General features: G+C 33.1%; 1 long non-coding RNA gene across 1 annotated transcript; it reads right to left on the bottom strand.

Annotated features, from left to right (window-relative positions):
- Positions 1-7,253: 7,253 nt before the first annotated feature.
- Positions 7,254-9,394, bottom strand: LOC143241784 (uncharacterized). Its single transcript, XR_013022275.1, has 2 exons — positions 9,231-9,394; positions 7,254-7,479 (listed from the first exon to the last, which is right to left on the bottom strand). It is a non-coding gene; the product is annotated as an uncharacterized LOC143241784 (long non-coding RNA).
- Positions 9,395-14,609: the final 5,215 nt, after the last annotated feature.

The raw sequence follows: 14,609 nt of genomic DNA, 5'->3' as shown, positions 1-14,609 counted from the left end.
TGGCTGAGTTGGGTCTCTCCTTAGATGACGTTGTCTCCACTGATCAGCCCATCCCACCATGGCTTATTAACATCCTCAAATGTGATCTTCCACTGAGTTATCTGAAGAAGGGAGATACTTCCGATTGGAAGTCCTTTCTTCTATTTGCTGGACATCTTTCGAACAACCTTCCATTCCCGTTTATACAGATGGTTTGAAAGGTGACACTGTGGGCTCTGCAAAGATTTGTTGTGATTCAGTGGTTGCACACAAGATCCCCTCTACAGTTTCTGTGTTCACCGCTGAACTGTACGCCATTTCTACGTTATCCTTTCGCTCTGGATAACGTAGAAGCAGTGCAGTACACAAACTGTACTATTTATACTGACTCAGTTCTCTACTGGCTCTGGAATTGCTTCACGTTAGTTCCCATCCTCTTATCGTTGATACTGGTCCATTTCTCTCTACCATCCATTTCTATCCAGTTCTTCTGGACACCAAGCAACGTCAGTATTCGTGGTAACAAGCTCGCTGAAACCACAGCTAAGCCTGTCTGCTTTGGTGCTATATTTGCCATGCCTGCTCCATACATGGACTACAATCCTGTGTTCAAAGCTCCACTTAGCTCCAATTGGCAGTGGACTGACAGTGAACAAAGTAGTGACAAGCTTTTCCAAATCAAACCTTCTGTTATTCTTTCACCATTTTGTTGTTCTGGTTAGGCTACACAGTGGTCAAAGTTTTTAATGAATCGTTTTCTTTTATGCGGTACTGATGCACCAATGAGAGGTTAGTGTGACACTGAAGTCACAATAGTCCATATTTTACTCTCATGCTGTTGTTACTACCGTGAGTGACGGTACCATTTCAAACATGTCATTACAAAGGAATCAACAGTGACGTTAAAAACTGTCATTGGCAATGGTGACACTGTCCACCTAAGTTGTGTTTTCACATTTTAAGGGTCATTAGTTTTACCTAAGTTTAAATTCAAAAATTGAATTTTTTTTGTTTTAACATGATTCCTTTTACATATTTTAATAAGTTTACTTTTATTGTTCATTTTACCGGCTATATGGCGCATATAGCCTGGTTACTTTGCGCAAATAAACGCTAGACAACATGTTGTGTTCACTATATGAACAATGTAAAATTCATTGTTGGGTTTACTATATGGTGAATATACAGTTTATTGTTGTGTTCACTATATGCTGAATATACAGTTTATTTTTGTGTTTACAGTATGGTGAATATAGAATTTATTGTTGTGTTTTCTATAACATGAATGTACACTTTTTTTCTTGTGTTTATAATACGGTAAAATTACAATTTATTGTTGTGTTTACTATGTAATGAATATACAGTTTCTTGTTGCGTTTACTATGTAATGAATGTACACTTTACTCTTGTCTTTACTATATGGTGAAAGTACAAGTTATTGTTATGTTTACCCCACCCTGAATGTACAGTTTATTGTTTTGTTTAGAATATGGTGAAGGTACAATTCATTGTTGTTGTGTTTACTATATAATGAATATACACTTTACTCTTGTCTTTACTATATTGTGAATACAGAGTTTGTTGTTTTCTTCACAACATGGTGAATGTACAGTTTATTGTTGTCTTTAGTCTATCACAAAGGTACAGTTTCTTGTCATGTTTACTAGAAGTGAATGAAAAGTTTATTAGTGTGTTTAATATATAACAAATGTACAATTTGTTCTTGTGTTTACTATATGGTGAATGTACCATTTATTGTTGTGTTTGATATATGATGAAGGCACAATTCATTGTTAAGTTTTCTATATAAAAATATACACTTTATTGTTGTCTTTACAATATGGTGAAAGTACAAATTATTCTTGAGTTTACTATATCATAAATGTACAATTTATTGTTGTGTTTACTATATTATGAAGGTACAGTTTCTTGTTGTGTTTCCTATATGATAAATATACAGTTTATTGTTGTGTTTACTATATTATGAATGTACAGTTTCTTGTTGTGTTTCCTATATGATAAATATACAGTTTATTGTTGTGTTTACTATATTATGAATGTACAGTTTCTTGTTGTGTTTCCTATATGATAAATATACAGTTTATTGTTGTGTTTACTATATTATGAATGTACAGTTTCTTGTTGTGTTTCCTATATGATAAATATACAGTTTATTGTTGTGTTTACTATATTATGAATGTACAGTTTCTTGTTGTGTTTCTATATTATGAATGTACAGTATATGATAAATATACAGTTTATTGTTGTGTTTACTATATTATGAATGTACAGTTTCTTGTTGTGTTTCCTATATGATAAATATACAGTTTATTGTTGTGTTTACTATATTATGAATGTACAGTTTCTTGTTGTGTTTCCTATATGATAAATATACAGTTTATTGTTGTGTTTACTATATTATGAATGTACAGTTTCTTGTTGTGTTTCCTGTATGATAAATATACAGTTTATTGTTGTGTTTACTATATTATGAATGTACAGTTTCTTGTTGTGTTTCCTATATGATAAATATACAGTTTATTGTTGTGTTTACTATATTATGAATGTACAGTTTATTGTTGTGTTTCCTATATGATAAATATACAGTTTATTGTTGTGTTTACTATATTATGAATGTACAGTTTCTTGTTGTGTTTCCTCTATGATAAATATACAGTTTATTGTTGTGTTTACTATATTATGAATGTACAGTTTCTTGTTGTGTTTCCTATATGATAAATATACAGTTTATTGTTGTGTTTACTATATTATGAATGTACAGTTTCTTGTTGTGTTTCCTATATGATAAATATACACTTAACTGCTGCGTTTAGAATATGGTGAAGGTACAAATGATTGCTGTGTTTACAATATGGTGAATGTACAGTTTATTGTTGTGTTTACAATATGGTGAATGTACAGTTTATTGTTGTGTTTACAATATGATGAATGTACAGTTCATTGTTGTGTTTACTCTATCATGAATGTACAGTTTATTGTTGTGTTTACAATATGGTGAATGTACAATTTATTGTTGTGTTTACAATATGGTGAATGTATAGTTCATTGTTGTGTTTACTCCATCATGAATGTACAGTTTATTGTTGTGTTTACAATATGGTGAATGTACAGTTTATTGTTGTGTTTACAATATTGTGAATGTACTGTTTATTGATATGTTTTCTATATGATGAATATACAGTTTATTGTTGTGTTTACAATATGGTGAATGTACAGTTTATTGTTGTGTTTACAATATGATGAATGTACAGTTCATTGTTGTGTTTACAATATGGTGAATGTATAGTTTATTGTTGTGTTTACTCTATCATGAATGTACAATTTATTGTTGTGTTTACAATATGGTGAATGTATAGTTTATTGTTGTGTTTACTCTATCATGAATGTACAATTTATTGTTGTGTTTACAATATGGTGAATGTATAGTTCATTGTTGTGTTTACTCTATCATGAATGTACAATTTATTTTTGTGTTTTCTATATCGTGAATGTACAGTTTATTGTTATTTATAATGCGATGAAGGTACAATTTATTGTTTTGTTTACAATATAATGAATATACAGTTTATTGTTGTGTTTTCTGTATGGTGTTTACTTCATTGTTCAGTTTATTGTTGTGTGTAGAACACAGTATTTGTTCAGTTTGTTGTTATGCGCACTACACGTTCATTGTTCACTTTATTGTGGTGTTTGTATATATAGTGAATGTTTACCATATGGTAAATGAACAGTTTCTTGCGATATTCATTATGTGGTAAACGTAGAGGTTTGTTGCAATATTCACTGTACGTGAAATGTAGTTTCATGTCGTATTTCCTATATGATTAATGTACAACTTATGTTTCCTATATAGTAAATATACAGTGTTTCTTGCATAGTAAGTATGTACGTTTTCGTAGTATTTTCGTTGTATCTGTAATTTTTTTTTACAATGCTATTTGTTTTGGTGTTACTGACACGGTGTCTGTTTTGTCAATTTGAATGCGGTTGTGTTTTCTTAATGAGCTATGCACAGTTCAAAGTGTTCCGTGATAAACAAGTACAAATTTACGAAAACCTTTTCATAATTAATATTTTTTTTATCCCGTATCACATTCGGAGTCGAGACTTTTTATCTATCCGTTGAATTTCAGAGATCTAAGTCGGTTTATGCAGATGGTGAAAGACCGTAGGTCATTACCCTTTGACATCAGTCTTAATGACACCAAAGCTCTTTCAAAGTGACATGGTTTCTTTAAGCCAATTACTACTTATAATTCATCTTCTTCATGATGCCAGTGTTGACACGAGTAAGTTCACAGTCCACTGTCACATCACACGTCATAGTGAACAAGATGGGCATGGCTTCATCAACGTCTGTGGAAAGAAACGTCAGCAAGTGACCACTAATAAGGAGTCCCGTATCTTGTTGAACCCTGAACAGTGCAGCTGTGGGCGACCACCAACATATCATCATCTTGTTATTGATTTATTCAAAAGGATTAACTTCCTAATTACATCTACACGTGTTTTTAAAAAGTTTCAAGAGAGAACACAACATAGAGTAAGGTTAATATAGGGTAAGAAAAGGATAATATAACATTAAGTCAATTAAGAATAAAAGAGGATTACGTAATGATATCGTGGCATGAAAAAAATAGCTTGAGATCGCGTTAGAATAACGTTGGATCGAATGAATACAATATGATATCACGTGAGAATGATATAATTGTCAAAGTATTGATTCGATAAATTTTTTGTTTTTAATTTCGCGCAAAGCTACTAGAGGGCTGTCTGCGCTAGCCGTCCCTAATTTAACAGTGTAAGACCAAAGGGAAGGCAGCTAGTAATCACCACCCACCGCCAACTGTTGGGCTGCTCTTTTACCAACGAACAGTGTGATTGGCCGTAACATTATAACGCTCCCACGGCTGAAAGGGCGAGCATGTTTGGTGCGACGGGAATTCGAACCTGCGACCCTCAGGTTACGAGTCGAACGCCTTAACCCACCTAGCCATGCCGGGCCGTCTAGACACAAGGAAACCACTCTGCACCAGATCAACCAGAGAAAATCGTCATTTATGGTAGGCCTACTACAAATAGAAATTAACCGTTTTATATTTATTCTCTCAAGTCATTTCTTACCAGTTGAGCCTAAGAAATAAGAAGAACAATTCTGGTTCATGACGTCATACAGTAAATATGACCCCTTACTATATATGCAAGTTATTTATCGTATTATTTTCTATATATTGAAATTTGGGCTGATTGGAATGTAATAATGTATGTATAACGAAATGTGTTATCAATATTACAGATTTTATCGTCAGATGGAAGCTGTCTGAACTGACGTACACAGTTTTCTTCCAATAACATTTCTCAAGGGACTACTTTCCGAATTTCTAATTAATTAGAAGACGGTAACATTAAATAATCAGAATAGGGAGAGATGTTCGTGGCGACACCTCTCGTCTACATACAATACTACGAACTTCAGGCTTAGCTTGTTATTTTTCTAGTACATGATCGTTGATTGCTCGAAACTTTCAACAACTTCAATACCTCTTTAAAGAAAATTAAGACCTGATGTTTAAACAATCAGCTTAACGAGCGGTTTGTTACAAAGTTTTCAGACAGAGGGTGCTTTGTTCGTTTCCTGAACGAACACGTACAAAAGTTCCTTCTCTCTCTTCGCTTCATTAGCTCGTGACGTTCGACAGACGGTAAGTAACCCGAGGGTCACTTTTGTCTCTAAAACCCGAATACTTTATCAATAATCTCCTGAGTGCTATTCCCAATTACAGCTTCCTGATAATTCGAAAAATGTTCAGTTGCTAAGTGCTGGTAATGCATGTGTATACAGGAACAAGGTAAATAATATATATTAATTCTTACAGATATGAATAAAAATATAATAACAGATATGATGCATCCTTCATGACATGTGACATCTTCGTGAACTAATAAATTCCAAGATGGCATCCACTAACACGTTTGATAATACGTTGTCATGGAGAATATTTCATTACCTTTCAAAGGTCTGAGACCTAGATATACGTATTGTAAAATCCGGCGAAGTATCTACCAGCTGTTATCGGGAAAGACGTCGTCGTATTATATTATGGAATCTTGTACAACAGAATAGACAAGAGAAACAATGTATTGTCTATGTATCACATAACATCGAATTATAACAAACAATTATATAGCCCTAAATATACAGTATTATGGTTTAGTCACATGAATAGCCATCTATATAATGTCAGTTCTACTCAGCTGAATTAAATATATGTTGCTCTTTAAATGTTAGAACAGACAGTAGTGTCATCTTGGTAACGATGGTAACACAGTTACCAGTAAATTGATACACCTTGAACTTCTACTGACTTTATGCCTGGACAATCTCTAATTACCATGAAATTAATGTACCCTTGTGCCCAACTTCCTACCGTTCTTATAACAGTTGAAAAAAAAAATTGATCCTGTGTTTTTGTTATTTGCATCAGTAGAAAATCTCAAATCCATGTTTTATTTACTGTCTGTTTATTTGTGCTATAAGTATTACTTATATTTGCTTTGTACATATATAATTTACATATTGTTTATACATTTAGTACTATATATACACTAGTTTTAACTGCCTATTCTTACTAAACATATTCCTGCTTTTCGTTCAGACAACTGTGGCTAAACATTTGTCTTTTGTGGCACCCGCTTTTTCTAATCTACAATTTGAAAATTAAGGCCGAGTAGCGCAAGGCAGCCCTTGTGTAGCCTCATTTTAATTTCTGAAAACAAGCGATCTAACAATGTAGTATCAATATAATTACAACAAAGTTGATTTGCAACACAGATAATGTTTCAGATTATTAACGCTTAACTTCAGTCAAAAGGTCTTGGTACTTATGAACGGTTTTTCTAGTTTTTAGAAACTGTCGGTAGAAATAAACATGTCAAAGTTTAGCAAAAACTGTAAAATGTACTTTAAATTTCCATTTTTACTTAGAGATTTTTATCTCTAACATAAAAGCAGTGTTGTTCTGTATGTATACAATTGATGTATAACATCGATAATATTAGGCTTAACAGCTTCTCATATAACGAAATGTTGTCTTACATATCAAACACGCTTGTACGCTACGTACTAGTATACGATTTAAAAACAGCCTACAAGTAAAAATGAAGAAATGGTCAACCTTGTCACACATCAAAAGTAGGTTGGAGATATTTTCTGAATTTTAAAAAATAAAGAAATTTGGCAGCGTACTAGTATGGGTAAACAAACAATGATTTATTAATAAAATGTTTCTTGGACACTTCGATCGACATACAGATAGATAGAAGTACATACTATGTAGTTTCCACTTCTTGGTAGATGTCGTTAGGCACTAGGGAATTGGTAGTTTGAAATCTGATCACAGTTTCTTCCCCTTTGCCGTCACGTCAGCCGGAAGTTGGCTTCTCTCACCACCGTCAAGCTTGTCACAAGACCGCAGTATCCTACATGATGTTAAACAGTGATTTTAAATAAATAAAAAAACTGTATCTAATTTTACCGTGAAATCTGTCTCGTGATCCAATTTCACTTTCTTTTCTATCCGTAACCTCACTAGAGGGAGTTGATTTGGAAGAAGCGTATTACAATAAAGATATACAGAGGAAAACTTGAAATATTTGCATGTCGCCGGTAACACTAACAAACATTTAAAACAATACAGAGAAATTATCGAGGAAGATCTGGTACAGTTTCAGTCGGTATTACTCAGAAACTGAGAATGGTTGTTACGAATTACACACTTATAAAAGTCTACACCTTCAGCGGCAAGTTTCGATCCCGCAACTCGCAGATTGTGAGTTGAGCATGTTAAGCACTTGGCTTTGTAGTGAAAATGTACTTAATTAACTAAACGAGTGTGTATGTGTGTTTCTTATAGTAAAGCCACATCGGGTTATTTGCTATGTCCACCGAAGAGAATCGAACCCCAAATTTTAGCATTGTAAATCCGTAAACTTACTACTGTCTCGGCGGGAGACAAACTAACAAAGTTGACAACTATAGTTGAAGGTTCTGAAACGTCTCCTATATCTGTCATGTAATGTGCTACAAGTAAAATTTGCTTTATGAATTAAAAAACAACAGTAAACAAAATACTTTTTTTTTTAAAAAAAGAAGCATTTTAAAAATATATCGCCCTTTATACTAAAGCTATGGATAGTGAGTGTTGCAAACTTGTATTTTAATGATAACAACCCAATGTAACAACTTACTTTAAATATTTCATTGGTTTACCCTTTACCAACGTCACGACAAATGCTGTTCGACCATTGGCGAATTCTGTTTTAGAGACATTTTAATAACATTATAATTACACCTTAGAATTACTTATGATAGTTAAAAAAAAATAGTGCCACATACAGTTTAAACAATTTCCCAAGATTAGTTAAAACAAAAAAACATCTACTATATTATATGTGTGTGTGTGTGTAAAAAAAACACGTACTTGTTTCCTTTTCATAATTATTATTTTCACTTAATGTCAATCTTAAAATTGCAGTTTATTCATCACTATTTAATGTTATCGCTATATAGTAATGTTGTAGCTCAATTTGCTCATATATAGAAAAAGCAAAACAGAAAACTCAATGACAACTCAGTCTATGTTACTCCAGGGCAAACACAGATTGAGCTAAGAATTTATCATTATGTTGTTAATATATATACATAAAGGTTAGATGCAATTTATCTCTATTTTCTCCTTAATGAATTATGCAATTTTCTCCAGGCGATGATCCTTCATATGCTATCCACGTGCCTTCACTTAGTTGTAGTGTAATAAATATTCACAGCGTTCGCCTGTGGTATGTAAATCATAGCTATGTAGCTTAGTTAACCGTGGTGGGCCTACTAAGCAAACTTACAGGCTGAATTAGGGCATACGAGTAGCAGTTGCTCGCTACGGTATCTCGAAAACAAAGAACCGTCTTTGTTCAAACTTCTGTGTGGTCTTTATTAGGTAAAACGAGATATTCAATCAATTTCTAAATGAATATTGTTAAAAAAAATGGAATATAAAAAAATTAGCTATTCTTCGCTGGAATTCAGTGTTAAACCTAATCCAATATAATACACTTGTTGATTAGCAATTACCTTGAGATCAATGTAACCATAGAAAACGCGTGTGACGAACAGAGTGCTATTATACATAAGTTCTAAGCCTTAAAAAAACATCAATTATCTCAATTTTACATACCTCGGATTCATCAGCGTTTTAAATTTCAGCAAATAACTCGTTTATGATTCAGTATAAATTAGGCTAAGAATATGCTGATAACATCTCTTACCTACGTTAAATTACAAAACAGTTTTTTGTCAAATTAAACAATATACGAGTTCGCGAGAAACTACAGTGTACGAAGTAGCAAGTAGGCCTACACATTTTATTTCTTAAGACCTGCGTAATACTTTTTGCCTCTTTCACTTGCTAAGCAATAAATTTATTTCCAGAGGGCAGTGTTAGTCAAAGTTGTTTATTGTCAATGGTCAATATTGTTGTGAACTAGGTCGTTAAAATGCATTGTTTCGTTAGCAATCGAAGTGTTGACTCACGAAGTTTGATCACCTGACGTTTAGAAAGAAAAAAAAACAATTGGAAAAAACCGCAAGCCAAGGAAAAATAATGAAATATTAGTTCAAATTTGGTGAAACACACGACTATGACAGATTTTATTATTATTTGCAACGATACGAGCAAAACCCCTTCGTTAGACAGTTTAAGCCGTGCGTCAGAATAAATCTTTCATTCACGAAGAGATTTCATTTTCCTGCGTAGTTTCTCGCTGAAAATGTGGTGATTAAAGAAGATACTGATGAAAAACGTAGGTGCATTTTGTTGGTAGAGACAAATTCGTTTTAGTTAAATTATATAATGTTTGTTAATCATTCAACAATTGTTTTTCGTGATTTTGGATAGGCTATCATAGTAGTATATATATAATTAACAGGATTACACGTATAATAACCGCAGAATACAAGACTAAAATCGTGTATGCATTTTCCTCATGGACCCAATAAAACTCCATACCAAATTTTTTGAAAATTATTCTATAAAGGGTGAAATAATGGTAAGAAAACTTGATATGAAGGTTTGTGGGAAATTTCAGTTTTGCACATTGCAGTTCTTGTGGCTGTTTTTTACCCTGTTGATAAATCTTCACAACATTTCGTATGAGGGTTTGTTTGGTTCATGTGTAGATAAAAGCAAATTTTTGTTTACAGATTTTGTAGTATACAGTTTTTACGGGTGTTTTAAAGATGTTTTGAATTTCGCACAAAGCTACTCGAGGGCTATCTGTGCTAGCCGTCCCTAATTTAGCAGTGTAAGACTAGAGAGAAGGCAGCTAGTCATCACCACTCACCGCCAACTCTTGGGCTACTCTTTACCAACGAATAGTGGGATTGGCCGTCACATTATAACGCCCGTGTTTTAAAGAACTTCAGTCTGGAAAACGGGTGGTCCTGCTACTCTATATAAATATAATGTCGGTTTGTGTTTTTTTTTTTTTTATTTCGTGCAAAGCTACTCGAGGGCTATCTGTGCTAGCCGTCCCTAATTTAGCAGTATAAGACTAAAGGGAAGTCAGCTAGTCATCACCACCCATCACCAACTCTTGGGCTACTCTTTTACCAAAGAATAGTTGGATTGACCGTAACATTATAACGCCCCACAGCTGAAAGGCCCATCATATTTGGTGTGACGGGATTACGAGTCGAGTGCCTTAACCACCTGGCCATGCCGGGCCAAATATAATAGTACTGTCTGATGTATGTCCATGTAAGTATTATGCAGGGTGTGAATATCTCTTCGCCAAAATTTATACAAAGGCTCATTAGGCCCATGTGAGGGTACATAAAATGTTCCAGTTTTTCCATTTTGTGGTTTTTACAGGCGTTTTTACCACTGTTTCAACACCCTTCCCCGCTTGTACAGCGGTAAGTCTACGGATTTACAACGCTAAAATAAGGGGTTCTATTCCCATCGGTGGACTCAGTAGATAGCACAATGTGTCTTTGCTATAAGAAAACACACACACATACACTGTTTCAGCGTTTGTGAATGGATCTTCACCAAATCGGACATGACACTTCCTAGGTTCCCTAAAGAAGTCAATCGTCAGTTGGATTCATTTGATAAGTTCTTAAAATCATTTTAATGTGTTTATGAATTAGTATTTGTTTAGCGATATTCAGTTTTCAAAACGATGTTTGAGAGTGTATTCAGTAAAAATGAAAATGTCAAGAAATGTTCATAACTTTGGACGAGGACTTTCTTTACAAATTATTTAACCAAGAATGTGAAGAACACAGTAATATGGTTTAAATCAACGTATTTCTACCTAAATTTTGTCAAATTATTCTGACTATTCAAGTATTCCAACCTAAAAGAAAGATTCCATCGGTGTTTTTCATATTTTGTCATCAAATCAACCACTTATAGTTCAACAAAAAAACTGTATCCTCTCCATCCCCAAAACAAATATCTCTATTCAGTAAAAATTGACTTCAAAAGCCTTACATCCTAAAAACTGTGTTTGAAAATACACAGATCTTATGCAGCGCAATGGATAAAAAAAAGACCCGAAAAGAATGATAGAAGAGAAACAATTTGAAATGGAAAAAGAAAAAGTATGCTAGTAATAATTTGTTAACCTAAAGATAACCTAAAAGGTCGAAACGTTGTAGTGTACTTTATTTTTCATAAAGTTTTATTACCCATATCAGTCATCTTTAGGATATATCTAGGTTAGAATTGTTTTGGAAATTTCGCACAAAGCTACTCGAGGGCTATCTGTGCTAGCCGTCCCTAATTTAGCAGTGTAAGACTAGAGGGAAGGCAGCTAGTCATCACCACCCACCGCCAACTCTTGGGCTACTCTTTACCAACGAATAGTGGGATTGACCGTCACATTATACACCCCCACGGCTGGGAGGGCGAGCATGTTTAGCGCGACGCGGGCGCGAACCCGCGACCCTCGGATTACGAGTCGCACGCCTTACGCGCTAGGCCATGCCGGGCCATCTAGGTTAGAAAGCAATAATATTGCTTCGATTTTAAACTTAAATAGTTTCTGAATCAAGTCATTTTCTCTTATATCACCAACGTTTAAAATAAAAAACAAACAAATCTCTACATTCAATGGAGACTCTAAATTACGAAATCTAATAAAATTTTATTGTATTGTCTGTTGTATGTCCATATAACTACTTTCACCCTCTGTAGATAGATTTTCATCAAATTTGTTATGACGATTTATTGGGTCCATGCAGAGATATATACGAATTTTTAGTTTTCTATTTTGTTGGTGTTTTCTTTTACCACTACTTCGTCACCTGTGTATGGAGATTCATTGAAGCTAGGCGGAAGATACATGCAAACTTGCAGTTTCATATTTTTGTTTTGCAGTATTTATGGGCATTTGTTTTTTAACAATTACATATAAGAGAAGCACCTTTTCATTAATCATGAATTTACATCCATAGAACAGGTACGCGAGCTAGTTGTTAATAATTTAACTTAGATGTTTGTGTACTAGAGGGAGTGTCAATACATCCTGTAGTAAGTTAAAAGCAACAACAATATATCAGCATAATTAAAATACTGAATAAATAAGTATTCAATTAGCTCATCAGTTCAGTGTATTTTAGGAACTTAAACACTGAAAGTAACTGCATTTATTTGTCTGTGATTAAATTACCAACGAGATAGAGGATGAGTTTGTTATCGATTGACTAGAGGGAAATTCTCTTGGTAAGTTTATTTGTTAGTTAGGCCTACATATACCCAATTTACGATGAAATGCTTTCTAATCTTTATAAATATAGACGGAGGAAATGTGTATTTAATTTTATATTAATGGTGACATATATATTGAGCTTCGCCTTAAATATATAGCTTACTCTGACCGGAATTTATTATTGTTACTCTCGGAACTTCTTTTCAAATGTCGTTTGAAAATTTAGGCCTAAAAGTGAACATAGCCTGAAATAAACGATATTCACAAAATAAATTTGTTCATTGATTGTTATCTATGCTGGTCGTTTTTACCAAATAATCCTAAAGGAGCCGTGCGAAGATAGAACATGTTACAAAAGAACTGTTTTGTCATTAGTAGTAATATCGTAAAAAAAAAAAAATGTTTTCAAAAAATGGGTCTAAGTAGATAGTAACATAAACAACACCAACAAGATTAAATAAACTATCAATAATTCTATAGTGCTAAGATGTTTCCAATTCTATCTATAGGCGCGACATAATAATGTTTAATAAAATAACTGATAAATTACGTCGGTGAGATTGGGTCATATTTTGCTTGTAACTATATTAGAAAGCATTCATTTCAAATATTATAACTGACATAACTTTGGTATAAACGGTCAAACCGTTTTGTTTTGTTTTATTCTAATATTACGAAAAATAAAATAATCACCAAGGTAATTGAATTAAAATAAAGAGGACTACACAATCTGTGCAACAATAAATAATATTTATTTTGAACAATTTATATCAATTATTTTCTTACAGCAACCAATAATATCTGTATCAAACTATTCATATGAATTATTTTCTTACAGCAACCAAGAACTTCTGTATCGAACTATTTATATCAATTACTTTATTACAGCAATGAATAACATCTGTATCAAATTATTATCTTAACTATTTATAACACTCTAAGATTCTAGCCAATTATATTAATGATGTAACAATAAAGAGATAACAGTATATAGCTTAGTTACGGAACATACACACAATGTATACCTAACGTAAAATAAAGGGTTTGTGTGTTACGGAATACAAACACAGATAGTTTACGTTAGAAACACATACGATCTATACATTTCTTAGGAACGTACACAGATATTAAGATATTATAACAAAACATACATACAGTGTATATCTTATTTATCGAAAACACATAGTATACCTTATCAACATAGTGTATACTTTATTTATGGAACGATAATACTGTGTAAACCTTACATACGGAACACACACAGATAATATAGCACCTTACTTACGGAACACAAACATAATATACCCTTCTTACGAAACTAACACAGAGAGTATATTTTGTTATCAGAAGCCACATATAATTATGTATTTATATACTTATGAAAAACACATACAAAGATTATAGCTTAATTATAGAACATGAACACACAGAGTATACTTTATATACGGAACACAAACACAGTGTATATCATTCTTACCGAGCGCACACTTTGTGTGTGGTTTACACGAGCGAAACACACACAATGCATACTTTACCGAATAGAGACACACATAATATATCTTACTTACGGGGACAAACACAGAATGTACCTTATATATGGAACAAAACACTGCATACCTTACGGAAAATACACACACACAGATTATATCATACTTACGGAACACACACATAGTGTATATCTTTCTTACGAAGACAAACACAGCGTTTATCTTACAGAAAGCACACACAATATAACTTACGGAAAACACACAGTGAATACCTTACTTAAATAACAAACACAGTGTAAGTCTTATTTACGTAACATACAGAGTATACCTTAATTATAGAACACAAACACG

Source organism: Tachypleus tridentatus, unplaced genomic scaffold, assembly GCF_004210375.1.
Source record: "Tachypleus tridentatus isolate NWPU-2018 unplaced genomic scaffold, ASM421037v1 Hic_cluster_1, whole genome shotgun sequence".
In the NCBI taxonomy this organism is placed as follows: Eukaryota; Metazoa; Arthropoda; class Merostomata; order Xiphosura; family Limulidae; genus Tachypleus; species Tachypleus tridentatus.
This window is presented reverse-complemented; position numbering and strand designations above follow the sequence as displayed.